The sequence below is a fragment of the Lampetra fluviatilis genome, chromosome 60 (assembly GCF_964198595.1).
Source record: "Lampetra fluviatilis chromosome 60, kcLamFluv1.1, whole genome shotgun sequence".
In the NCBI taxonomy this organism is placed as follows: domain Eukaryota; kingdom Metazoa; phylum Chordata; class Hyperoartia; order Petromyzontiformes; family Petromyzontidae; genus Lampetra; species Lampetra fluviatilis.
Window position 1 is genome coordinate 5224960 of NC_136334.1, and position 27500 is coordinate 5252459.

Genomic DNA, 27500 nt, shown 5'->3' on the forward strand with positions numbered 1-27500 from the left:
CTCACCTACCCACTCCCCTACCCACTCATTTACCTACTCACCCATCTTACCCACTCACCTACCCACTCATTTACGACTCACCATCTAACCACTCCACCTACCCACTCATTTACCGACTACCTCATCTACCCCACTCACCTACCCACTCCTTTACCTACTCACCCATCTACCCACTCACCTACCCACTCATTTACCTACTCACCCATCTAACCCACTCACCTACCACCATTTACCTACTCCCCCATCTACCACTCACCTACCCACTCATTTACCTACTCACCCATCTACCCACTCACCTACCCACTCATTTACCTACTCACCCATCTACCCACTCACCTACCCACTCATTTACCGACTCACCCTCTACCCACTCACCTACCCACTCATTTACCGACTTACTCATCTACCCACTCACCTACCCACTCATTTACCGACTTACTCATCTAACCACTCACCTACCCACTCATTTACCGACTTACTCATCTAACCACTCACCTACCCACTCATTTACCTACTCACCCATCTACCCACTCACCTACCCACTCATTTACCTACTCACCCATCTACCCACTCACCTACCCACTCATTTACCTACTCACCCATCTACCCACTCACCTACCCACTCATTTACCTACTCACCCATCTACCCACTCACCTACCCACTCATTTACCTACTCACCCATCTACCCACTCACCTACCCACTCATTTACCTACTCACCATCTACCCACTCACCTACCCACTCATTTACCGACTTACTCATCTACCCACTCACCTACCCACTCATTTACCTACTCACCCATCTACCCACTCACCTACCCACTCATTTACCTACTCACCCATCTAACCACTCAGCCTACCCACTCATTTACCTACTCACCCATCTAACCACTCACCTACCCACTCATTTACCTACTCACCCATCTACCCACTCACCTACCCACTCATTTACCTACTCACCCATCTACCCACTCACCTACCCACTCATTTACCGACTTACTCCATCTACCCACTCACCTACCCACTCATTTACCTACTCACCCATCTACCCACTCACCTACCCACTCATTTACCTACTCACCCATCTACCACTCACCTACCCACTCATTTACCTACTCACCCATCTACCCACTCACCTACCCACTCATTTACCTACTCACCCATCTACCACTCACCTACCCACTCATTTACCGACCACCATCTACCCACTCACCTACCCACTCATTTACCTACTCACCCATCTACCCACTCACCTACCCACTCATTTACCGACTTACTCATCTACCCACTCACCTACCCACTCATTTACCTACTCACCCATCTACCCACTCACCTACCCACTCATTTACCTACTCACCCATCTACCCACTCACCTACCCACTCATTTACCTACTCACCCATCTACCCACTCACCTACCCACTCATTTACCTACTCACCCATCTACCCACTCACCTACCCACTCATTTACCTACTCACCCATCTACCCACTCACCTACCCACTCATTTACCTACTCACCCATCTACCCACTCACCTACCCACTCATTTACCTACTCACCCATCTACCCACTCACCTACCCACTCATTTACCTACTCACCATCTACCACTCACCTACCCACTCATTTACCTACTCACCCATCTACCACTCACCTACCCACTCATTTACCTACTCACCCATCTACCCACTCACCTACCCACTCATTTACCTACTTACTCATCTACCCACTCACCTACCCACTCATTTACCTACTCACCCATCTACCCACTCACCTACCCACTCATTTACCTACTCACCCATCTACCCACTCACCTACCCACTCATTTACCTACTCACCCATATACCTACTCACCTACCTACTCATTTACCTACTCACCCATCTACCACTCACCTACCCACTCATTTACCTACTCACCCATCTACCCACTCACCTACCCACTCATTTACCGACTCACCCATCTACCCACTCACCTACCCACTCATTTACCGACTTACTCATCTACCCACTCACCTACCCACTCATTTACCTACTCACCCATCTACCCACTCACCTACCCACTCATTTACCTACTCACCCATCTACCCACTCACCTACCCACTCATTTACCTACTCACCCATCTACCACTCACCTACCCACTCATTTACCTACTCACCCATCTACCCACTCACCTACCCACTCATTTACCTACTCACCCATCTAACCACTCACCTACCCACTCATTTACCTACTCACCCATCTACCCACTCACCTACCCACTCATTTACCGACTCACCCATCTACCCACTCACCTACCCACTCATTTACCGACTCACCATCTACCCACTCACCTACCCACTCATTTACCTACTCACCCATCTACCCACTCACCTACCCACTCATTTACCTACTCACCCATCTACCCACTCACCTACCCACTCATTTACCTACTCACCCATCTACCCACTCACCTACCCACTCATTTACCGACTCACCCATCTACCCACTCACCTACCCACTCATTTACCTACTCACCCATCTACCCACTCACCTACCCACTCATTTACCTACTCACCCATCTACCCACTCACCTACCCACTCATTTACCTACTCACCCATCTAACCACTCACCTACCCACTCATTTACCGACTTACTCATCTACCCACTCACCTACCCACTCATTTACCGACTTACTCATCTACCCACTCACCTACCCACTCATTTACCTACTCACCCATCTACCCACTCACCTACCCACTCATTTACCTACTCACCATCTACCCACTCACCTACCCACTCATTTACCTACTCACCCATCTACCCACTCACCTACCCACTCATTTACCTACTCACCCATCTAACCACTCACCTACCCACTCATTTACCTACTCACCCATCTACCCACTCACCTACCCACTCATTTACCGACTTACTCATCTACCCACTCACCTACCCACTCATTTACCTACTCACCCATCTACCCACTCACCTACCCACTCATTTACCTACTCACCCATCTACCCACTCACCTACCCACTCATTTACCTACTCACCCATCTAACCACTCACCTACCCACTCATTTACCGACTCACCCATCTACCCACTCACCTACCCACTCATTTACCTACTCACCCATCTACCCACTCACCTACCCACTCATTTACCTACTCACCCATCTACCCACTCACCTACCCACTCATTTACCTACTCACCCATCTAACCACTCACCTACCCACTCATTTACCGACTTACTCATCTACCCACTCACCTACCCACTCATTTACCGACTTACTCATCTACCCACTCACCTACCCACTCATTTACCTACTCACCCATCTAACCACTCACCTACCCACTCATTTACCTACACACCCATCTACCCACTCACCTACCCACTCATTTACCTACTCACCCATCTACCCACTCACCTACCCACTCATTTACCTACTCACCCATCTACCCACTCACCTACCCACTCATTTACCGACTCACCCATCTACCCACTCACCTACCCACTCATTTACCTACTCACCCATCTACCCACTCACCTACCCACTCATTTACCTACTCACCCATCTACCCACTCACCTACCCACTCATTTACCTACTCACCCATCTAACCACTCACCTACCCACTCACCTACCTACTCACCCATCTAACCACTCACCTACCCACTCATTTACCTACTCACCCATCTACCCACTCACCTACCCACTCATTTACCTACTCACCCATCTACCCACTCACCTACCCACTCATTTACCGACTCACCCATCTACCCACTCACCTACCCACTCATTTACCTACTAACCCATCTACCCACTCACCTACCCACTCATTTACCTACTCACCCATATACTTACTCACCTGCTCACCTTTTCACCTCATTAATCTAACCACTTATTTACCTACTCACTCACCTACTCACCTATCCACCTACCACACTCACTCAATGACTCACTCACCCACTAATTTACATCCTCACTCATCTACTCACTCACTTGCTCACCTATTCACCTACCCATTCACTTACCCACTTATTTACCTACTCACTCACCTACTCACCTATCCATTCACATCACGACCTTGAAGCAAGTATGTTTGGAGTTTGCGTGTCACTCTTTTTCCCCTGTGGTCGAGCGAATTTTACTTTGAGTTCTCCGGCTTTCCCCTCCACATTTAGAATCAACGTCAGGCGTTCATGGTATTTGGATGCTATACTTTCACGCAATGATGACGATGAGACTATTGCGTTGAACTATCATTTGTGGCCAGGTCGCATCTCAGGTCAGAACTGAACTAGTGCATTAAGAACGTGGCCTCCGAGTCAAAATGCAACAGTTGTAGCTTTGAATAAAACAAACATCGTCTAAACCGCCATCATCATCGTCGTCACTGCCATCATCACCATCACCACCGTCACCACTATCCACACCATCACCGTCAAAACCACCACCATCATCATCACCACCGTCACCACCATCACCACCGTCACCACCATCACTGCCATTACCACCGTCACCGCCATCACCGTCACCACCACCATCATCACCATCACCACCATCATCACCATCATCATCACCATCACCACCATCATCACCATCATCACCATCACCGTCACCACCACCATCACCGTCACCACCACCATCACCACCATCACCACCGTCACCACCGTCACCACCATCACCACCATCACCACCATCACCACCGTCACCGTCACCACCTCCATCATCACCATCACTGCCATCACCACCGTCACTGCCATTACCGTCAGCACCACCACCATCACCACCGTCACCAGAACCACCGTCACCACCATCACCACCATCACCACCGTCACCACCATCACCAACATCACCACCGTCACCGCCATCACCACCATCACCACCGTCACCGTCACCACCATAACCACCATCACCACCGTCACCACCATCACCACCATCACCACCGTCACCACCATCACCACCATCACCACCGTCACCGTCACCACCATCACCACCATCACCACCGTCACCACCATCACCACCATCACCACCGTCACCACCATCACCACCATCACCACCGTCACCGCCATCACCACCATCACCACCATCACCACCGTCACCACCATCACCACCATCACCACCGTCACCGTCACCACCATCACCACCATCACCACCGTCACCACCATCACCACCATCACCACCGTCACCACCATCACCACCATCACCACCGTCACCGTCACCACCATCACCACCATCACCACCGTCACCACCATCACCACCATCACCACCGTCACCACCACCATCACCACCATCACCACCATCACCACCATCACCGTCACCACCTCCATCATCACCACCACCATAACCACCATCACCACCATCACCACCGTCACCACCATCACCGTCACCACCTCCATCATCACCACCACCATAACCACCATCACCACCATCACCACCATCACCACCATCACCACCGTCACCGTCACCACCATCACCACCATCACCACCGTCACCACCATCACCACCGTCACCACCATCACCGTCACCACCTCCATCATTACCATCACTGCCATCACCACCATAACTGCCATCACCGTCAGCACCACCACCATCACCACCGTCACCACCACCATCACCACCATCACCACCATCACCACCATCACCGTCACCACCTCCATCATCACCACCACCATAACTACCATCACCACCATCACCACCGTCACCACCATCACCGTCACCACCTCCATCATCACCACCACCATAACCACCATCACCACCATCACCACCATCACCACCATCACCGTCACCACCTCCATCATCACCACCACCATAACCACCATCACCACCATCACCACCGTCACCACCATCACCGTCACCACCTCCATCATCACCATCGCTGCCATCACCACCGTCACCACCATCACCGTCACCACCTCCATCATTACCATCACTGCCATCACCACCATAACTGCCATCACCGTCAGCACCACCACCATCACCACCGTCACCACCACCATCACCACCATCACCACCATCACCACCATCACCGTCACCACCTCCATCATCACCACCACCATAACCACCATCACCACCATCACCACCGTCACCACCATCACCGTCACCACCTCCATCATCACCATCGCTGCCATCACCACCGTCACCACCATCACCGTCACCACCTCCATCATTACCATCACTGCCATCACCACCATAACTGCCATCACCGTCAGCACCACCACCATCACCACCGTCACCACCACCATCACCACCATCACCACCATCACCACCATCACCTCCATCATCACCACCACCGTCACCACCATCACCGTCACCACCTCCATCATCACCATCGCTGCCATCACCACCGTCACCACCATCACCGTCACCACCTCCATCATTACCATCACTGCCATCACCACCATAACTGCCATCACCGTCAGCACCACCACCATCACCACCGTCACCACCACCATCACCACCATCACCACCATCACCACCATCACCGTCACCACCTCCATCATCACCACCACCATAACCACCATCACCACCATCACCACCGTCACCACCATCACCGTCACCACCTCCATCATCACCATCGCTGCCATCACCACCGTCACTGCCATCACCATCACTGTCACCACCATCACCACCACCATCACCACTGTCGCTGCCATCACCATCACCGTCACCACCATCACCATCACCACCATCACTGCCACCACCACCATCACCACCATCACCACCATCACCATCACCGCCGCCGCCATCTCTCCATAGACCTCGAAATCAAATTCCGTTTTGCGGGAAGCCAACAGGTTATTGTCCTGCAAATAAAGAAACAACCTCCGCCCCTCCCCGCCATAGAAACGTGGAATTCCCACCCCCCCCCCCATCCACCCTTACATCGCCACGAGTCGCGAGTGAACCAACGGTCGCGGTCAATAAACCCCGGCGGTTGTGGACCACCAATGCATCGAAGGCGAGGTGGCTGCAACTTTGGTTCCAGGATGGACAAGGCGAGCGCTTTCAGTAGCGCGCCACCGAGGCTCTGTAACACAAAGCGACCGCGGCTGCAGCGCTCTTGACCCTACACGCCACAATGGCCAGAGAGGGCCGTCCATAAATGACGTCACGCGATTTGGGACGATTTTTGACCCCCCCCCCCACCACCCCCAACCCCCTGAGTCTATGGGTCTCTGTGTTAGTCTGTGGGTCTCTGTGTTAGTCTGTGGGTCTCTGTGTGAGTCTGTGGGTCTCTGTGTTAGTCTGTGGGTCTCTGTGTGAGTCTGTGGGTCTCTGTGTTAGTCTATGGGTCTCTGTGTGAGTCTATGGGTTTCTGTGTTAGTCTATGGGTCTCTGTGTTAGTCTGTGGGTCTCTGCGTGAGTCTGTGGGTCTCTGTGTGAGTCTGTAGGTCTCTGTGTGAGTCTGTGGGTCTCTGTGTGAGTCTGTGGGTCTCTGTGTTAGTCTGTGGGTCTCTGTGTGAGTCTGTGGGTCTCTGTGTTAGTCTGTGGGTCTCTGTGTGAGTCTGTGGGTCTCTGTGTTAGTCTATGGGTCTCTGTGTGAGTCTGTGGGTCTCTGTGTGAGTCTATGGGTCTCTGTGTGAGTCTATGGGTCTCTGTGTTAGTCTGTGGGTCTCTGTGTGAGTCTATGGGTCTCTGTGTTAGTCTGTGGGTCTCTGTGTGAGTCTGTGGGTCTCTGTGTGAGTCTATGGTTCTCTGTGTTAGTCTGTGGGTCTCTGTGTTAGTCTGTGGGTCTCTGTGTAAGTCTGTGGGTCTCTGTGTGAGTCTATGGGTCTCTGTGTTAGTCTGTGGGTCTCTGTGTGAGTCTGTGGGTCTCTGTGTGAGTCTATGGGTTTCTGTGTTAGTCTGTGGGTCTCTGTGTGAGTCTATGGATCTCTGTGTTAGTCTGTGGGTCTCTGCGTGAGTCTATGGATCTCTGTGTTAGTCTGTGGGTCTCTGCGTGAGTCTGTGGGTCTCTGTGTGAGTCTGTGGGTCTCTGTGTGAGTCTGTGGGTCTCTGTGTGAGTCTATGGGTTTCTGTGTTAGTCTGTGGGTCTCTGTGTGAGTCTGTGGGTCTCTGTGTGAGTCTATGGGTCTCTGTGTTAGTCTGTGGGTCTCTGTGTTAGTCTGTGGGTCTCTGTGTGAGTCTGTGGGTCTCTGTGTTAGTCTGTGGATCTCTGTGTGAGTCTGTGGGTCTCTGTGTTAGTCTGTGGGTCTCTGTGTGAGTCTGTGGGTCTCTGTGTGAGTCTATGGGTCTCTGTATTAGTCTGTGGGTCTCTGTGTTAGTATGTGGGTCTCTGTGTGAGTCTATGGGTCTCTGTGTGAGTCTATGGGTCTCTGTGTTAGTCTGTGGGTCTCTGTGTGTGTCTCTGGGTCTCATTGTTAGTCTGTGGGTCTCTGTGTTAGTCTGTGGGTCTCTGTGTGAGTCTGTGGGTCTCTGTGTTAGTCTGTGGATCTCTGTGTGAGTCTGTGGGTCTCTGTGTTAGTCTGTGGGTCTCTGTGTGAGTCTGTGGGTCTCTGTGTGAGTCTATGGGTCTCTGTATTAGTCTGTGGGTCTCTGTGTTAGTCTGTGGGTCTCTGTGTGAGTCTGTGGGTCTCTGTGTGAGTCTATGGGTCTCTGTGTTAGTCTGTGGGTCTCTGTGTGAGTCTGTGGGTCTCTGTGTGAGTCTGTGGGTCTCTGTGTTAGTCTGTGGGTTTCTGTGTGTGTCTCTGGGTCTCATTGTTAGTCTGTGGGTCTCTGTGTGAGTCTCTGGGTCTCATTGTTAGTCTGTGGGTATCTGTGTGAGTCTGTGGGTCTCTGTGTTAGTCTATGGGTCTCTGTGTGAGTCTATGGGTCTCTGTGTTAGTCTGTGGGTCTCTGTGTGAGTCTGTGGGTCTCTGTGTTAGTCTATGGGTCTCTGTGTTAGTCTGTGGGTCTCTGTGTGAGTCTGTGGGTCTCTGTGTTAGTCTATGGGTCTCTGTGTGAGTCTATGGGTCTCTGTGTTAGTCTGTGGGTCTCTGTGTGAGTCTGTGGGTCTCTGTGTGAGTCTATGGTTCTCTGTGTTAGTCTGTGGGTCTCTATGTTAGTCTGTGGGTCTCTGTGTAAGTCTGTGGGTCTTTGTGTGAGTCTATGGATCTCTGTGTTAGTCTGTGGGTCTCTGCGTGAGTCTGTGGGTCTCTGTGTGAGTCTGTGGGTCTCTGTGTGAGTCTGTGGGTCTCTGTGTGAGTCTATGGGTTTCTGTGTTAGTCTGTGGGTCTCTGTGTGAGTCTGTGGGTCTCTGTGTGAGTCTATGGGTCTCTGTGTTAGTCTGTGGGTCTCTGTGTTAGTCTGTGGGTCTCTGTGTGAGTCTGTGGGTCTCTGTGTTAGTCTGTGGATCTCTGTGTGAGTCTGTGGGTCTCTGTGTGAGTCTGTGGGTCTCTGTGTGAGTCTATGGGTCTCTGTATTAGTCTGTGGGTCTCTGTGTTAGTCTGTGGGTCTCTGTGTGAGTCTGTGGGTCTCTGTGTGAGTCTATGGGTCTCTGTGTTAGTCTGTGGGTCTCTGTGTGAGTCTGTGGGTCTCTGTGTGAGTCTGTGGGTCTCTGTGTTAGTCTGTGGGTCTCTGTGTGTGTCTCTGGGTCTCATTGTTAGTCTGTGGGTCTCTGTGTGAGTCTCTGGGTCTCATTGTTAGTCTGTGGGTCTCTGTGTGAGTCTGTGGGTCTCTGTGTGAGTCTGTGGGTCTCTGTGTGAGTCGCAAAAAGTCAGACCCCCCCTACAAATATGACGTCACAAAGCTCTGCCCCCCCCCCCAAAAAAAACATTTCCATTTTGAAAATAAAACATGCTTCGCATCGCTTTAAACTCTTGTCATTGAAGTGCGTATTTAATGTGGCGCTGCACTCTGATGTTGTAGGAGAAAACATTTATTTAAAAGTCTATTTAATTAATTAGAACGTGTTGTCTATACTTATTTAAAGTTGCGCATTTTGATGTGACGTCACATTTCCCAACCACCCCCCGCGCCCCCCCTCGTCACACATCGTCACAAATGTCTGACCCCCCCCCCCGCCAGGTGCGTGACGTCATTTATGGACTGCCCTAAACGACACCCCCCCGCCCCCCCCCCCGTGCCTAGCCAAGCGCGCGAATCGGAGTGCGAGAGTGTGGATGAGTGACTGTGAGTTTCTATGTATGTTGAACTTCTTTCGCACCGTACGTCGACAAGCTAAACGGAGGTGCAATGTTGAGTCTATGGGCAGTGTTGAGTCTATGGGTAGTGTTGAATCTATGAGCAGTGTTGAGTCTATGGGCAGTGTTGAGTCTATGGGCAGTGTTGAGTCTAAGGGTAATGTTGAGTCTATGGACAGTGTTGAGTCTATGGGCAGTGTTGAGTCTGTTGGCAGTGTTGAGTCTGTGGGCAGTGTTGAGTCTATGGGCAGTGTTGAGTCTATGGGTAGTGTTGAGTCTAAGGGTAATGTTGAGTCTATGGACAGTGTTGAGTCTGTGGACAGTGTTGAGTCTATGGGTAGTGTTGAGTCTATGGGCAGTGTTGAGTCTATGGGCAGTGTTGAGTCTATGGGCAGTGTTGAGTCTGTGGGCAGTGTTGAGTCTGTGGGCAGTGTTGAGTCTGTGGGCAGTGTTGAGTCTATGGGCAGTGTTGAGTCTGTGGGTGGTGTTGAGTCTATGGGCAGTGTTGAGTCTGTGGGCAGTGTTGAGTCTATGGGCAGTGTTGAGTCTGTGGGTGGTGTTGAGTCTATGGGCAGTGTTGAGTCTGTGGGCAGTGTTGAGTCTATGGGTAGTGTTGAGTCTGTGGGCAGTGTTGAGTCTGTGGGCAGTGTTGAGTCTATGGGCAGTGTTGAGTCTATGGGTGGTGTTGAGTCTATGGGCAGTGTTGAGTCTATGAGTAGTGTTAGTTTTTGGGCAGTATCTATGTTAAAGTTTTTCGCAGCGTACGTAGCCAACAGTGCTAATTGGAGCTCCTGGAGATATGAACAAAGACATTGCCTTCCCTTATTACAAACCAATTCAAATCTTATTGGTCACCCCGTGCCCTTATGCATCTCAACGTTCATCTTATGAAGTCCCATCGCAAGGGAAAAACACACACAAATTGACAACACGTGTAATTTGTTTTGTCTGTTTTGAAACGGCTGTACCCCGTACGCACCTGAAAACTCAATTTCCCCGTAAAATTATACGGGGCACAGCCGCGTGAGTTCACACTAATGCATGCACGTGTTTTTTTATTTTTGAAAGGAACACACGGTTTCTAGACGCCAGGGACACTATTGAAGCATCCTTTTTTTATTTTATTTTTTTGCGATCAGCGGAAACAAGAAGATGCTCGGTTGTATTCGGCACTTTGCTTCGTTCATCATTTCGTACATTTTTTATTTTTATTTTTTTTATTTTTATTTTTTTATTTTTTAGATTAAATTGCCATTTTTGAAGCATCCTTGGGGAACATCCCCCACTGCACCCCATGATTGACTTCTGCCCGCACGATGCTCCACTGGAAGTCCACGTAGCGTGAGAGTTTCATCGTGTTCCTTGCCTCTTTCTTAGCCTCCCATCCCCCTCCCTACCTCCCTCCCACCCTACCTCGCTCCCCTCCCTCCCTTCGTCCTTCCCTCCCTCCCTCCCCTCCCTCCCCTCCCTCCCTCCACCCCTCCACCCCTCCCACCCCTCCCTTTCTCACCTCACTCCCTCCCCTCTCTCCCTCCCCAAACTCCATCCCCTCCCTCCATCCCTCCCTCCCCTCTCTCCCTCTCCTCCCTCCCTCCCTCCCCTCCCCTCCCCTTCCCTCCCTCCCTCCCTCCCTCCCTCCCCTCCCCTCCTTCCCTCCCTCCCTCCCCTCCCCTCCCTCCCTCCCCTCCCTCCCCTCCCCTCTCTCCCTCCCCTCCCTCCCCTCCCTCCCCACCCTCCCTCCCCTCCCTCCCCTCCCCTCCCCTCCCTCCCCTCCCCTCTCTCCCTCCCCTCCCTCCCCTCCCTCCCCTCCCTCCCCTCCCCTCCCTCCCCTCCCCTCTCTCCCTCCCCTCCCTCCCCTCCCTCCCCACCCTCCCTCCCCTCCCTCCCCTCCCCTCCCTCCCCTCCCCTCTCTCCCTCCCCTCCCTCCCCTCCCTCCCCTCCCTCCCCTCCCTACCCTCCCTCCCCTCCCTCTCTCCCTCCCCTCCCTCCCCTCCCTCCCTCCCTCCCTCCCCACCCTCCCTCCCCTCCATCCCCTCCCTCCCCTCCCTACCCTCCCTCCCCTCCCTCCCCACCCTCCCTCCCCTACCCTCCCTCCCCTCCCCTCTCTCCCTCCCCTCCCTCCCCTCCCTCTCTCCCTCCCCTCCCTCCCCTCCCTCCCTCCCCACCCTCCCTCCCCTCCCTCCCCTCCCTCCCCTCCCTACCCTCCCTCCCCTCCCTCCCTCCCCACCCTCCCTCCCCTCCATCCCCTCCCTCCCTCAACACCTCTTCTTCATCTTAGAAACTCCACGCCGCTGTTCTGCGTCCTCCAGTGCCACCCTGCCCCGTGCAATCCACGACGACCTTGCCGCCTCTGCTGTTCGTTTGTTGTTGTCGTTATTGTTGTTATTGTATTTGTCTCGCAGCGGCGGTTCTGTTCACCGTACGCTTTTTTTTGGGACACCGAAAGCCAAGGTTCGGTGAGAATGAACAACGGCGATTACAATCGATGCCGTGATTTTAGCCGCGCGGAGAATTATTTCTTAGTGACATTGACGAAGAGGGGGGATAATCACGCACACAGAGAATAATCACACACACACACAGAATAATTACACACACAGAATAATCACACACACAAAATAATCACACACACAGAATAATCACACACACACAGAATAATTACACACATAATAATCACACACACACAATAATCACACACACACACAATAATCACACACACAGAATAATCACACACACAGAATAATCACACACACACAAAATTATCACACACACACACACAGAATATTCACACACACACAATACTCACACACACACAGAATAATCACACACACACCGGTCCTGGATTTTCCCAAGGTCGACTCAGCCTCAAATGAGTACCTGGTGCGGTGTGTAAACATCGCCGCTAGGGAGACAAAGGCGGTCGGGCGTGGTGCTGGCCACCCACCCCCTCGTGTGCCGTGCCGGCCTTCATAGGTGCTGCTCGCTAACAGCACTTGCCCCAAGTTTCCGTTAGGGCTACACGGGGGATCTTTGTTTTTGGACTCATCAATGGCTTTGGAAACGATGACATCATCTTAAAATGTAACTAATTTTTTTATTTTATCCGGTAAGCCCCACTGAGCTATGTAGATCTTTATCAGAAGCAACCTGGCCAAGAAGAGAGAGAGACACGCAAACTCCAAATATACAGCAGCAGGCGTCAGGGTCGGGATCGAACCCACAACCTCCTGCATACCAGGCGAGGTAGTTAACATCTCATAGCCACCGTGATGATGATGATGATGAAAGAGAGAGACACGCAAACTCCAAACATACGGCAAGATCAAGTTAACGAGTCGCCACCTGGGCGAGACGTGAACTAGATCTTCATCTCGATTTAAAGCTTTCGTGACTGCAGGGATTCATCTTCTTGGTTCTTTCGGTAAAGTCACGTAGAATGTAAATAATAAAATAATAAAAATAAAACATCATAAAATAATTCTCACGACGTTTCGGCCACAACGCAAGCAGCCGTCCTCAGGTGGAGAACAGGTCTGTCTCATGCAGACGCTGTCTTATCGACAGACCTGTTCTTCACCTGAGGACGGCTGCTTGCGTTGTGGCCGAAACGTCGTGAGAATTATTTGATTATGTTTTATTTTTATAATTTTATTATTTCCATTCCACGTGACCTTACCGAAAGAACCAAGAAGATAGATCTTCATCTTTCACCATGGGCTCCGGCCAAATCGCTTCCCCGCGTTCTCCGAACTAGGACTCTTCACCGCTTCCTCAGGAGGTGCGGAGATGCCCGGGGCTGGGTCCTTGAAATGCCACGTGGCCGGTGCAGGGTCACAGCGTAGAATATTGATAAGCTCCAACGCCGAGTCATTATTTTAATGCAATTAATTTTCATTCGCGCCCACCAACCCACCCCCACCCCGCCCACCCCCCCCCCCCCCGCCGATAAAACATTTTCTTTTCATTGTAAAATTGGTGGCAGCCTTAATTTGAAGTGCCAATGGGTTGATTGCACTCATCGGTTTTAATGTAAGTGAGCAATCATTAATCAGGATTGCATTACGTCGCACGCTCGCTCTCTCTCTCTCTGCACAAATCCTTAAAAGGCAAAGGTCCCCCGCGTAGCGCACACGCCCTGTTGGGGGCAAGTGCTGTGAGCGACAGAATCTCCATGAATCAGAATCAGAATGCGTCATTTCATACTCGGAGAAATCCGATGAGCTATGAAGCTCTTAGTTTGTTCACAGATATCCTGTTGGGGGCATGGGGTCAGAACGTCAAAACAACAACAACAACAAATGGGCAGCACGGCACACTTGACATAGGTGGATGATCTTATATTTACCAGACGTAGTCAACTGGGCTAATGGAAGTTGCGGGAGAAGGACAACGAATTATGGGTCTCTATGTGAGTCTATGGGTCTATGTGTGAGTCTGTGGGTCTATGTGTGAGTCTATGGGTCTCTGTGTATCTGTGGGTATCTGTGTGAGTCTATGGGTCTCTATGTGAGTCTATGGGTCTATGTGTGAGTCTGTGGGTCTCTGTGTGAGTCTATGGGTCTCTGTGTGAGTCTATGGGTCTCTGTGTGTCTGTGGGTATCTGTGTGAGTCTATGGGTCTCTGTGTGAGTCTATGGGTCTCTGTGTGAGTCTGTGGGTCTCTGTGTGAGTCTATGGGTCTCTGAGTGAGTCTATGGGTCTCGGTGTGTGTCTATGGGTCTCTGTGTGAGTCTATGGGTCTCTGTGTGAGTCTATGGGTCTCTGTGTGAGTCTGTGGGTCTCTGTGTGAGTCTATGGGTCTCTGTGTGAGTATATGGGTCTCTGTGTGAGTCTATGGGGCTCTGCGTGAGTCTATGGGTTTCTGTGGGATTCTATGGGATGTACGTTGAACTTCTTTCTCACCGTACAATTGTGTATTTGGATCATGTAAGCGTTGAAATGAGTGTGTTTCTTACGTGAATACTTGCTCCGACAGTCTTTGAAAGAGAGCTTTGTAGTTCATGGGATTCCTCCAGTATGAATAATAATTCTGATTCTGAAGGCTATACGGGTTATCGTTGTCTGTATGTGTGTTTGGATCATGTCAGTGTGTGGATATGAGTGTCTGTTTCTCGGGGGAGCAGTGGTGTAGCGGTCAGCGGTCAGTGGTCAGTGCACTGAGCTACGAACCCTGCAGCCCAGGTTCGACTCCAGCTCACGGACCAGCACCAGTGGCGATTATCTGAACCGGCCCCGCGCCTCCCCTAGGTCGACTCAGCCTCAATCAAGTAACTGATTACTTGATACAGCTGTCGTGGCTGTGACGGTTCCACCTGAAGACGGAGGCTTGTGTTGCTTCCGAAACGTCGTGATTTTTATTTTATTTTTATTTATCTTTTATTAATTTACATTTTTTACCTACGTGACTTTACCGGAAAAAACCTAAGAATATAACTGGTGGCGGTGTGTAAAGACCGCCGCCGGGGAGACAAAGGCGGTCGGGATTGTGGTTGCTTTACACCCACCACCTCGTCTTGCCGTTCCGTTCCTTGATAGGTGCAGCTCGCACGCAGCACTTTGCCCCAACAGACTGTTGAGGCCACAGGGGGGATCTTTGTCTTTGTATTCATTTATTCCGTCTGAGCGTGAATTTGAGCGAGTGTCTTGCGCGCGTGTTGCAAAATCACGGCGCTACGGTCAAAGGACGATTCAATAACGCTGGTCAACACACTTTTTCTGGCATAAGGTATTCCAACGGTTTTTTAAAGGTAATTTTGGGGTGCTGATTCCAAATCTGGCATCAGTTTTTGTCCATCACATCAGGTTTTTGAGATATAAAATATTGCATTTTCAATAAAAACTGCAGAATACAAATATTAAATAAATGTGGATATCTACATAACATGATATTATGAACACAATATCCTAAAAATACAGCACCATATTTTAACAATAAAGTAGTCACTGACTCGCAACAACTTGCAATCATAAGTGACAGAGTTAATTTCGGGTAAAATCAATAAAAATGGGGTATGCCGATAGCATAAAAATGAGATGTGATAGAGCCAATCTGAGATCAGATTTGGAATCAGCACCCTGAAATTAGTCTAGAACAGCTGCAAAAGTCCAGGCCAGAATAAAATGTTTTTTTTTTTGTTGACCAGTGTTATCGGATGGTTTTATTTTACTGGGGATGTCTGGAAAAATCCGTCACGGATCAGACGGCGGTGGCCAATCTGCAAATTCGCCAGCAATTATTTAAGGGCGGCGCATAACGAGGCTGTACATATACACGTTGGGAGGTGTCGCGTGATTAGCAATCGTTGCAATCTTCGTTGGCAAACACATATACATCATGCGCAGTCGAGCAAAAGTATGTGTGTGTGTGTGTGCGTTGAACTTCTTTCGCACCGTATGTAGCAAACCGTGCAAACCGGAGGTGTGGGGGAAGGACGACAAGCTATGGGTCTCTGTGTGAGTCTATGGGTCTCTGTGTGAGTCTATGCGTCTCTGTATGAGTCGATGGGTCGCTGTGTGAGTCTATGGGCCACTGTGTGAGTCTGTGGGTCTCTGTGTGAGTCGATGGGTCTCTGTGTGAGTCTATGCGTCTCTGTGGGAGTCTATGGGTCTATGTGTGAGGCTATGGATATCTGTGTGAGTCTATAGGTCTCTGTGTGAGTCTATGGGTCTCTGTGTGAGTCTGTGGGTCTCTGTGTGAGTCTATGGGTCTCTGTGTGAGTCTATGGGTCTCTGTGTGAGTCTGTGGATCTCTGTGTGAGTCTGTGGGTCTATGTGTAAGTCTATGGGTCTCTGTGTGAGTCTATGGGTCTCTGTGTGAGTCTAAGTGTCTGTGTGAGTCTATGCCTCTCTGTGTGAGTTTATGGATCTCTGTGTGAGTCTATGGGTCTCTGTGTGAGTCGATGGATCTCTGTGTGAGTCTATGGGTCACTGTGTGAGTATATGGGTCTCTGCGTGAGTCTATGCGTCTCTGTGGGAGTCTATGGGTCTCTGTGTGAGTCTATGGGTATCTGTGTGAGTCTATGGGTCTCTGTGTGAGTCTATGGGTCACTGTGTGAGTCTATGGGTCTCTGTGTGAGTCTATGGGTATCTGTGTGAGTCTATGGGTTTCTGTGTGAGTCTATGGGACTCTGCATACGTCTATGGGTCTCTTTGTGAGTCTATGAGACTCTGTGTGAGTCGATGGATCTCTGTGTGAGTCTATGCGTCTCTGTGTGAGTATATGCGTCTCTGCGTGAGTCTATGGGTCTCTGCGTGAGTCTATGGGTCTCTGTGGGAGTCTATGGGTCTCTGTGGGAGTCTGTGTATGTACGTTGCACTTTTTTCGCACCGTACGTGGCCGACCGTCCTAATTGGAGGTGCATGGGAAGGCCAACAACATTACAGACCATTTTAGCAGTCAAGGCCCGCTGAGCTGTTTGAGCTCTTTATCAGAAGAACACCTTTTGGCGTCCTCTGGTCTAACACCGTTTTGAGACGAGGCTCAAAAGAAAGCCGTCTCTGGTGTGGACCAATCAGTTTCAAGGACAATGCAACATACACTACCAGAACATGCTTTTTGTTTGTTTGTATACTGACCACAAGTATTGAGATTAATGCAGACGTGATTCCTCGCAAAAGGTTTGGGTTTGGTGTTTTAACACCTGTTTTGTTGGCCAGAAAAAAGGGGAAACCCTATTCTCACGTAATGACAGATTTGAGCTGTCTCTGGCTCAGACGAAACCGTGCAGTGAACCCGCCCGGCAAACACCAGCGGAGTTGAGGGTCTGGGCTATGCCGACCTCGGCACATTCACATCGGTCCCTAGGGCTGCCCGTCAACGTTCGCGACAATGGGCATCTTTTGCTTCGGACAATAGGCCCCGTTAATTGCAGCGAGGAAACGGCTTTCATCGATATCGCGCGCAGTCTTTCACACCGATATGATTCGGTAATTGCTATCTCTCTCTCTCGCACTCTCTCTTTCTCTCTCTCTTTGCGAGCGACAATGAGGCTCGCTCTGGTTGACATCATTCGCAGTACGATCTCTCTCTCTCTCTCTCGTTCGCTCTCTTTTTTTTACGATCAGTGGAAACAAGAAGATGCTCGGTGTATTCGGCACTTTGTTTCGTTCATCATTTCGTAAAATGTTTTTGTTTTTTTTAACGGGGCTTTATGTAACCCTCGCTCGCTCGCTCGCTCTCTCTCTCGTTCGCTCTCTCTCTCCAAAAAAAGAAACCAATTATGAATCAATGCATCCTTCAATCTGCATTTGTCTTCAGATCAATAGCAGCACGCGTCCTGCTGTGCCCTCAAATCGATCCTCTAGCAACATCTGCAGACTGGCAGGTCGCAAGCTCCATCCACTGTCCCAACCCCCACCAACACCCATCAACCCCCACGGATCTTGTCCACCCTGGCACATGATATCTCCGGTTGGCTAAGTACGCTGCAAAAGAAGTTCAACAGACATAGACTCACATTTTCTTGGTTCTTTTGGTAAAGTCACGTAGAACGGAAGTAATAAAATAATAAAAATAAAACATAATAAAATTTCGATTTAAAGCTTTCGTGACTGCAGGGATTCATCTTCTTGGTTCTTTCGGTAAAGTCACGTAGAAGGGAAATAATAAAATAACATAAAACATAATAAAATAATTCTCACGACGTTTCGGCCACAACGCAAGCAGCCGTCCTCAGGTGAAGACCAGGTCTGTCGGGGAGACAGCGTCTGAATGACGCTGTCTCCCCGACAGACCTGGTCTTCACCTGAGGTCTTCACCTGCTGACGGCTGCTTGCGTTGTGGCCGAAACGTCGTGAGAAATATTTTTATGATGTTTTATTTTTATTATTTTATTACTTCCCTTCTACGTGACTTTACCGAAAGAACCAAGAAGATGAATCCCTGCAGTCACGAAAGCTTTAAATCGAAATTTTAATAGACTCACATTTGCTCATAGATGGCGTTATTTATAAATGTGTCGTAACCCTCCACCACCCGACACGGCCAAACAGTAAAAAATTGCGTCACGTTTACAAAGGACAAAATAATTCACGACCTGGTTAATCGCGGCAACGTTTATCAACTGTGGGGAAGAAGAAGAGGGAAATCAATAACAACATCGACAATGACAACAACAACAGCAATAACAACAACAATAACACAACAACAGCAATGACAACAACAATAGCAACAATGATAGCAACAACAATAACAACAACAATAACACAACAACAATGACAACAACAATAGCAACAATGATAGCAACAACAATAACAACAACAATAACACAACAACAATGACAACAACAATTGCCACAATAACAACAACAATAACACAACAACAGCAATGACAACAACAATGACAACAATAACAACAACAACAGCAATGACAACAACAATTGCCACAATAACAATAACAATAACACAACAACAATGACAACACCAATTACAACAACAATAACAACAACAATAACAACAACAATAACGCAACAACAGCAATGACAACAACAATTGCCACAATAACAATTACAACAATAACAACAACAATAACAATGACAACAACAATGACAACAATAACAACAACAATAACAATGACAACAACAATGACAACAATAACAACAACAACAATAACAATGACAACAACAATAACAATAACAACAACAACAACGACAACAACAATAACGCGCCCTCCTTCTCGCAGTTGAAGTTATAAATCCGGTGACGTCAATTGGGATCAAAGACAAAGGTCCCCCGTATAGCCTGACACAGACTGTTGGGGCAAGTGCTGTTAGCGAGCACCTATGGCACAACGAGGGGGAGGTTGGCCAGCACCACGCACCGGCCGCCTTTGTCTCCCCAGCGACGATGTTTACTGCCACTACTGCAGGCGGGTACCCATTTGAGGCTGAGTCGACTTAGGGGAGGCACCAGGATCGGCTCAGACAATCGTCACTGGCGTCGTCCGCGATACGGGAATCGATCTCGGGCCGCCGGGTGCGTATCCGCAGCGCTAACCGCTGCGCCACCGCTCCTCCGCTCAAATTCGGATCTCACGAAGACACCGCCCCCCCCCCACAGCCCCCACCCCCACCCCCCACAGCCCCCACCCCCCACAACCCCCACCCCCCACAGCCCCCACCCCCCACAGCCCCCACCCCTCACAGCCCCCACCCCCCACAGCCCCCACCCCCCACCCCCCACAGCCCCCACCCCCCACAACCCCCACCCCCCACAGCCCCCACCCCCCACAGCCCATACCTCCCACAGCCCCCACCCCCCACAGCCCCCACCCCCCACCCCCCACAGCCCCCACCCCCCACAACCCCCACCCCCCACAGCCCCCACCCCCCACAACCCCCACCCCCCACAGCCCCCACCCCCCACAACCCCCACCACCCACAGCCCCCACCCCCCACAGCCCCCACCCCCCACAGCCCCCACCCCCCACAACCGCCCCCCCCCCCGCATCCTCTACCCAGACCCCCTCCATTGAAACCACTTCAGGGCTCTGTTGGCGGTCTGTGTGAAACACAGCGGCGATAGAAACGGCGTGAATTCCGATCGTGCTGAATTAATCACGAATTGATTGTTGACGGCATTCCTTTAGCACGCACGAGGGTCGGTTTTCACGTTAAAACCAAACCATTAAACTAAAATGTGTTTCTTTTACCAGGTAAAGGCCCACTGAGCTACGATATAGCTTTGTGTTTTTTTCAGAAGCCACCTGGCCACAAACGATAGCCTCAACCAAGTGGCTAATGGTCATCACGTGGAAGTTGAACGCGTAGGAGGCTTTCACGGCCAATATGATTCGTAATAAAGTTGTGTTTTTTATTTTGGGTTAGATCGCATTAAGTGTTAACGTGGCGTTCAACCCGCTACCACCCGACACGGCCAGTAAGGTTTGTCAAATAAACAAACGTGTCAATCCAGAATAAAGTGTTTTTAAATCCTTTATATTAAGTTCGCTTGCTTGCTTGCGCGCTTACGACCGTGCAAATCTTTCGGTCGTTTTTTAACCCACTTCCCGTGATCCAATCGAGCTGACATTTTGCACACAGACTCGTTGTGCGTGACAATTTATTTTCGTGAAATTTTCCCCACAAAATTTTACACTTTTTAGGAAAAAAAAATTATATTTAATTACCAATTGCTTAATGGTGGCAGGCAATCATCTGACCCATAGGTGGCAGCCATCTCAAGCCAGAGGACGAGAGGACTCTAGCCGCCCGTTTCAAAGACCAATGTGGGCTGGGTTGTGGCCCATTGAACACGCATATAAAGGATTTTTAGTGAAAAACTTTGTTTTTACGGGTTAATTTTTTTGAGGGTTAGATCGCATAAATATAAATGTGTCGTTGAACCCGCCACCACCTGACAGCCAACTAGTAAGGGTTGTCACGTAAACAGAACATGCCAATTCATCACTAGTACAGCACTAACCGCTGTGTTGGAGAGCCAAGCCACAACATTTACAATCTGAGTAACCACGTTTCGCCAGTAATTACAACTAGCTTCATCGGGTGACAGCCAGATTTGTGAAAGCCTAAGTGTTAAAACGTACCAATGTTGTAGATTTTCTCTACAACACACCGGTGGGCTGAAGTAGTAAACTAATTATTATAATATTCGTGGGTCTTTTGGTAAAGTCACGTCGATAAGTTCAAAGAAAATAACGAGAAAATAACAAAAAACTACGACATTTCGATCGCAACACAAGCCGACCACTTGCGTTGCGATCGAAACGTCGTGATCTATTATTTTTTCTACCGACGTGACTTTACCGAAAGAACCAAAGAGTATGGATTGTCTCTTTCTTTGTGTTTCTCCCTTGTGATGGGACTTTGTCGGGTGAACGTTGAGATTTGTACGGGTCACGGGGTGACCAATAAGGTCTGAATTGGTCTGTAATCAGGTAGGGCACAGATAAAGGATTCACAGGTATGCGGATGCACCCTGGGGCCAACGCGAAACGTCGAACCCCCACTGGCGGCTCGTCACTTGACAGACCTAGCAGGTGCCATTGGGGTCCACTGACTCAGATTGCTGGCAGATGATGCTCTCGATGGCTGGCAGATGATGCTCCAGATGGCTTGCAGATGATCCAGATGGCCGGCAGATGCTCCAGATGGCTGGCGGATGATCCAGATGGCTGGTAGATGCTCCAGATGGCTGCAGATGCTCCAGATGGCTGCAGATGCTCCAGATGGCTGGCAGATGATCCAGATGGCTGGCAGATGATCCAGATGGCTGGCAGATGCTCCAGATGGCCTGCAAATGCTCCAGGTAGCTGGCAGATGATCCAGATGGCTGGCAGATGCTCCAGATGGCTGGCAGATGATCCAGATGGCTGGCAGATGCTCCAGATGGCCGGCAGATGATCCAGATGGCTGGCAGATGCTCCAGATGGCTGGCAGATGATCCAGATGGCTGGCAGATGCTCCAGATGGCTGGCAGATGCTCTAGATGGCTGGCAGATGATCCAGATGGCCGGCAGATGATCCATATGGCTGGCAGATGATCCAGATGGCTGGCAGATGATCCAGATAGCCTGCAGATGCTCCAAGTAGCTGGCAGATGATCCAGATAGCTGGCAGATACTCCAGATTTCTGGCAGATGCTCCAGATGGCTGGCAGATGATCCAGATAGCCTGCAGATGCTCCAGGTAGCTGTCAGATGATCCAGATAGCTGGCAGATACTCCAGATTTCTGGCAGATGCTCCGGATGGCTGGCAGATGCTCCAGATGGCTGGCAAATGCTCCAGATTTCTGGAAGATGCTCCAGATGGCCTGCAGATGCTCCAGGTAGCTGGCAGATGATTCAGATGGCTGGCAGATGCTCCAGATGGATGTCTTTTCGCCGCACGGTGCTCCTGCAGCAGCAGCAGTAGCTGCTACAAGCAGGTCGAGGTGTGGGGGGTTTATGTGTGTGGGGGGAGGGGAGTGGGGGGAGGCAGCAGTGAAACTTTAGTGGGATTCCCCCCTGTGAATCAGCTGTACAGGGCCCACCCACAGGCAAGGCAGGCTTTCGGTTTAGTTTGTTATTCGACTTCTGGCAGAGACGTCTCTGCTGTTTGACGCCTTGCCAGCCAACAATAAACTTTATTTTGCGTTTTTTGTAAATAATTATTAAACGGCCCCGCGCTACGCAGTTGCGTTAATCAGGCTGCCGCGGCCTGTGAATGCTCGACTTGTAATCAGACAGCGAGCTACGAAGTGGGTGCCGTGGTGGCTAAGAGATGTTAACTACCTCGCCTGGTATACAGGAGATCGTGGGTTCGATCCCGAACCTGACGATGCCTGCTGTATATTTGTAGTTTGCGTGTCTCTCTCCCCGTGATCGCGTGGATTTTTATCAGGGTTCTCCGGTTCCCCCCCCCCCCTCCACATTTGGGGATCAACATCACGCCTTTTAGATAATTTGGCTGCGAAAAATGTCCACGCGACGATAAGCCTCTTTGTCGAGCTCTCATTTGAGATGGCCAGGTCGCTTCTGAAAAAGAGCTTAGTGGTACATTACCTGGTTTTAAACTATCAAATTCAATCTCGGATACAACCCATAATTCTTCCCTCTCTGATCAACAGCACAAAAAACACGTGCACACGTCTGTTGGAAGTCACAGTCATTGGCCACCGGCCATAGGAATGTGGACATTCCTGCACGAGCTCAGGGCTGCTTTCGACCGCAGGAGAAACTACGTTACCCACGGAAGTGATACATCTTAAGACAGATTATGGTCTCACTTCAACAACAACAACCTGAATAACAACACATTAAATCGTGTAGGAATTGACACTTAATTTCATCTCGCCCGCATTCATCTCTGAACGCGTTGAGTTTAATTGATTACCTTTAAAACAAATCCGCGCTTCGTGTGTTAAGAAGGCAATGTTGACTGCAGAGAGGCAAATCGTTCATGTCCAAACTCCAAAACACCGTCATTAATTTGCATTAGGCTCCTAGAGAGAGAGCGAGATTGAAGCTTTTCTTGCTTAAGTATTCCTTTTCAAAGAGAACACGTGCAAAATGTTTAAAAGTGTGATTATATATAACTATATTCTTAAGGATAATTACGTATAACTAAAAGTGTGATTATATATAACTATATTCTTAAGGATAATTACGTATAACTACGATACATTCTGCATTTGTCTGCGTCGTTATATAGATGTAATGTGAGGTTATACCTGGATGATTGGCTCAGCCGGCCTCAGCCCGCAACCAATGGGGAGTCGAGCCAGGGGCGTGGCCCTGATGTAATGTGAGGAGGATGATGATTGGCTCAGCCGGCCTCAGCCCGCAACCAATGGGGAGTCGAGCCAGGGGCGTGGCCCTGATGTAATGTGAGGAGGATGATGATTGGCTCAGCCGGCCTCAGCCCGCAACCAATGGGGAGTCGAGCCAGGGGCGTGGCCCTGATGTAATGTGAGGAGGATGATGATTGGCTCAGCCGGCCTCAGCCCGCAACCAATGGGGAGTCGAGCCAGGGGCGTGGCCCTGATGTAATGTGAGGTTACAACTGGAGGATGATGATTGGCTCTGCCGGCTTCAGCCTGCAACCAATGGGGGGTCGAGCCAGGGGCGTGGCCCTGATGTAATGTGAGGTTACAACTGGAGGATGATGATTGGCTCTACCGGCTTCAGCCCGCAACCAATGGGGAGTCGAGCTAGGGGCGTGGCCCTGATGTAATGTGAGGTTACAACTGGAGGATGATGATTGGCTCTGCCGGCCTCAGCCCGCAACCAATGGGGAGTCGAGCCAGGGGCGTGGCCCTGATGTAATGTGAGGTTACAACTGGAGGATGATGATTGGCTCTGCCGGCTTCAGCCCGCAACCAATGGGGGGTCGAGCCAGGGGCGTGGCACTGGAGCCGCACAGTATCTTCTGGAAAGTTCCAGGGGTTTGGCTGAGGATTGGCTGCGTGATATCACGTGGGCCAGGGATTAAAAGGGGCGGAGGAAGGCAGCACGTGGTCAGTGTGCGGAGGAACGAAGGGGGAAGCCACGTGGCTGGTGCCGTGGTCCGGAGCCTGCCACGTGGCGGGTCGTGGCAGTCTCTCTCCCTCTCACGCTGTCAGCCAACAGCGTGAATGAACAAGGGAATTGAAGGAACGAACGTGGTGGAAGCTTCTTCTTGGTTCTTTCGGGAAAGTCACGTAGAATGGAAATAATAAAATAATACAAATAAAACATAATAAAATAATTTTCACGACGTTTCGGCCACAACGCAAGTAGCCGTCCTCAGGTGGAGAACAGGTCTGTCGGAAAGACAGCATCCGAATTCAGAGTCTGAATTCAGACTGTTCTCCACCTGAGGACGGATACTTGCATTGTGGCCGAAACGTCGTGAGAATTATTTTATTATGTTTTATTTGTATTATTTTATTATTTCCATTCTACGTGACTTTACCGGAAAAACCAAGAAGATGAATCCCTGCAGTCACGAAAGCTTTAAATCGAAAAGTGGTGGAAGCTGTGAACGAAACCGAATAAAGAATTCTCAAGTCACGACGTCGTCTGAACGGAGGTTATTACATAGACACGGACATTTGATTTAAGCTGGAGAAACTATATCAGTTCGGAAGATTTTCTTTTCGCAGTGTCCATCCCAACACCGGAGGTCAACATTCATGGAAAATCACAGAGAACGCTCACTTTAAATTTCGATTTAAAGCTTTCGTGACTGCAGGGATTCATCTTCTTGGTTTTTTCGGTAAAGTCACGTAGAATGGATATAATCATATAATAAAAATAAAACATAATACAAATTATTCTCACGACGTTTCGGCCACAACGCAAGCAGCCGTCCTCAGGTGAAGAACAGGTCTGTCAGAAAGACAGCGTCTGTCTTTTGAGAACGCTCATTTTGTACTTTTGCAATGTTTTTTTTACCAAGTAAAGGTCCACTGAGCTATGTGGAGGCTCTTGTGTCAGAAGCGACCTGGCTATGATACGATAGCCCAGCGAAGTGGCTTATCATCATCACGTGCGCATTTACAGCAGCCAAATAACTCTAATAAAAGCGTGATGTTGATTCTAAACGTGGAGTGGAAAAAAAAAACCGGAGGACCCGGAGAAAAATCCAAGCGACCACGTTGAGAAAGAGAGAGAGACACGAAAACTCCAAATGTACAGCAGGCATCGTCAGGGTCGGGATCGAACCCACGACCTCCTGTACATCAGGCGAGGTAGTTAACATCTCCTAGCCACCGTGATGATGATGAGAGAGAGACACGCAAACTCCAAATATACAGCAGGCATCGGTCATGGTCGGGATCGAACCCACGACCTCCTGTATACCAGGCGATGTAGTTAACATCTCCAAGCCACCGTGCTGATGATGAGAGAGAGAGACACACAAACTCCAAATATGCTGCAGGCATCGTCAGGGTCGGGATCGAACCCACGAACTTCTGTACACCAGGCGAGGTAGTTAACATCTTACTAGCGTGGCGCCCACTGCATAGGCAGATATATTAAACAATCACTCAAACCCGTCGACACAAATCACACGTCAACCCAATTGTACGTAAGCTCGCTCATGCATGAAACTTGAAGAATAACATCAATTAAAATACAAAGGAAAATTTGCTGTTGGGTGCTTGTGTAGATTGTCTGGTTCCGATAGTTGTTTTTTTGTTGTTGTTGTTGCTGATGGTGGTGGTGGTGTGAGGAGCGGTTGTGTAGTGGTCACCGCACTGCCCTACAAACACCGCAACCCAAGTTCCATTCTCGCTCACGACCACCAACCAGTGGCTAGTGCGGGGTTTGTGTGTGTGTCTGAACCGGTCCCGGGCCTTCTCTAGGTCGACTCAGCCTCAAAATGAGTACCTGGTGCGGTGTGTAAACATCGCCACTGGGGAGACAACGGCGACCGAGCGTGGTGCTTGGCCACCCACCCCCTCGTGTGCCGTGCCGACCTTCATAGGTGCTCGCTAACAGCACTTGCCCCTACAGTCTGTTCAGGCTATACGGGGGATCTTTGTCTTTGTGTGTGTGGGGAGCGGTAGCGCTACGAACCCGGCGACCCGGGTTCGATTCCCGCTCACGGCCAACACCGGTGACGATTAATTAAACCGGTCCTGTGCCTCCCCTAAGTCGACTCAGCCTAAAATGATTACCTGTGGCCGTGCGTAAACATCGCCACTGGGGAGACAAAGGCGGCCGGGCGTGGTGCTGGCCACCCACCCCCTCGTGTGCCGTGCCGGCCTTCATAGGTGCTCGCTAACAGCACTTGCCCCTACAGTCTGTGCTGTTTTTGAGTTGTACACCTTTTGGCGTCATCTGGTCCAACACCAATGGAGACTAGGCTCTAAGAAAAGCTGTCTCGGGTGTGGACCAATCAACTTTAAGGACAGTGCATACATTATCATTATCAGAGTTGTTTCTTTTTGTTTGCATTTTGACTGCTTGTGTT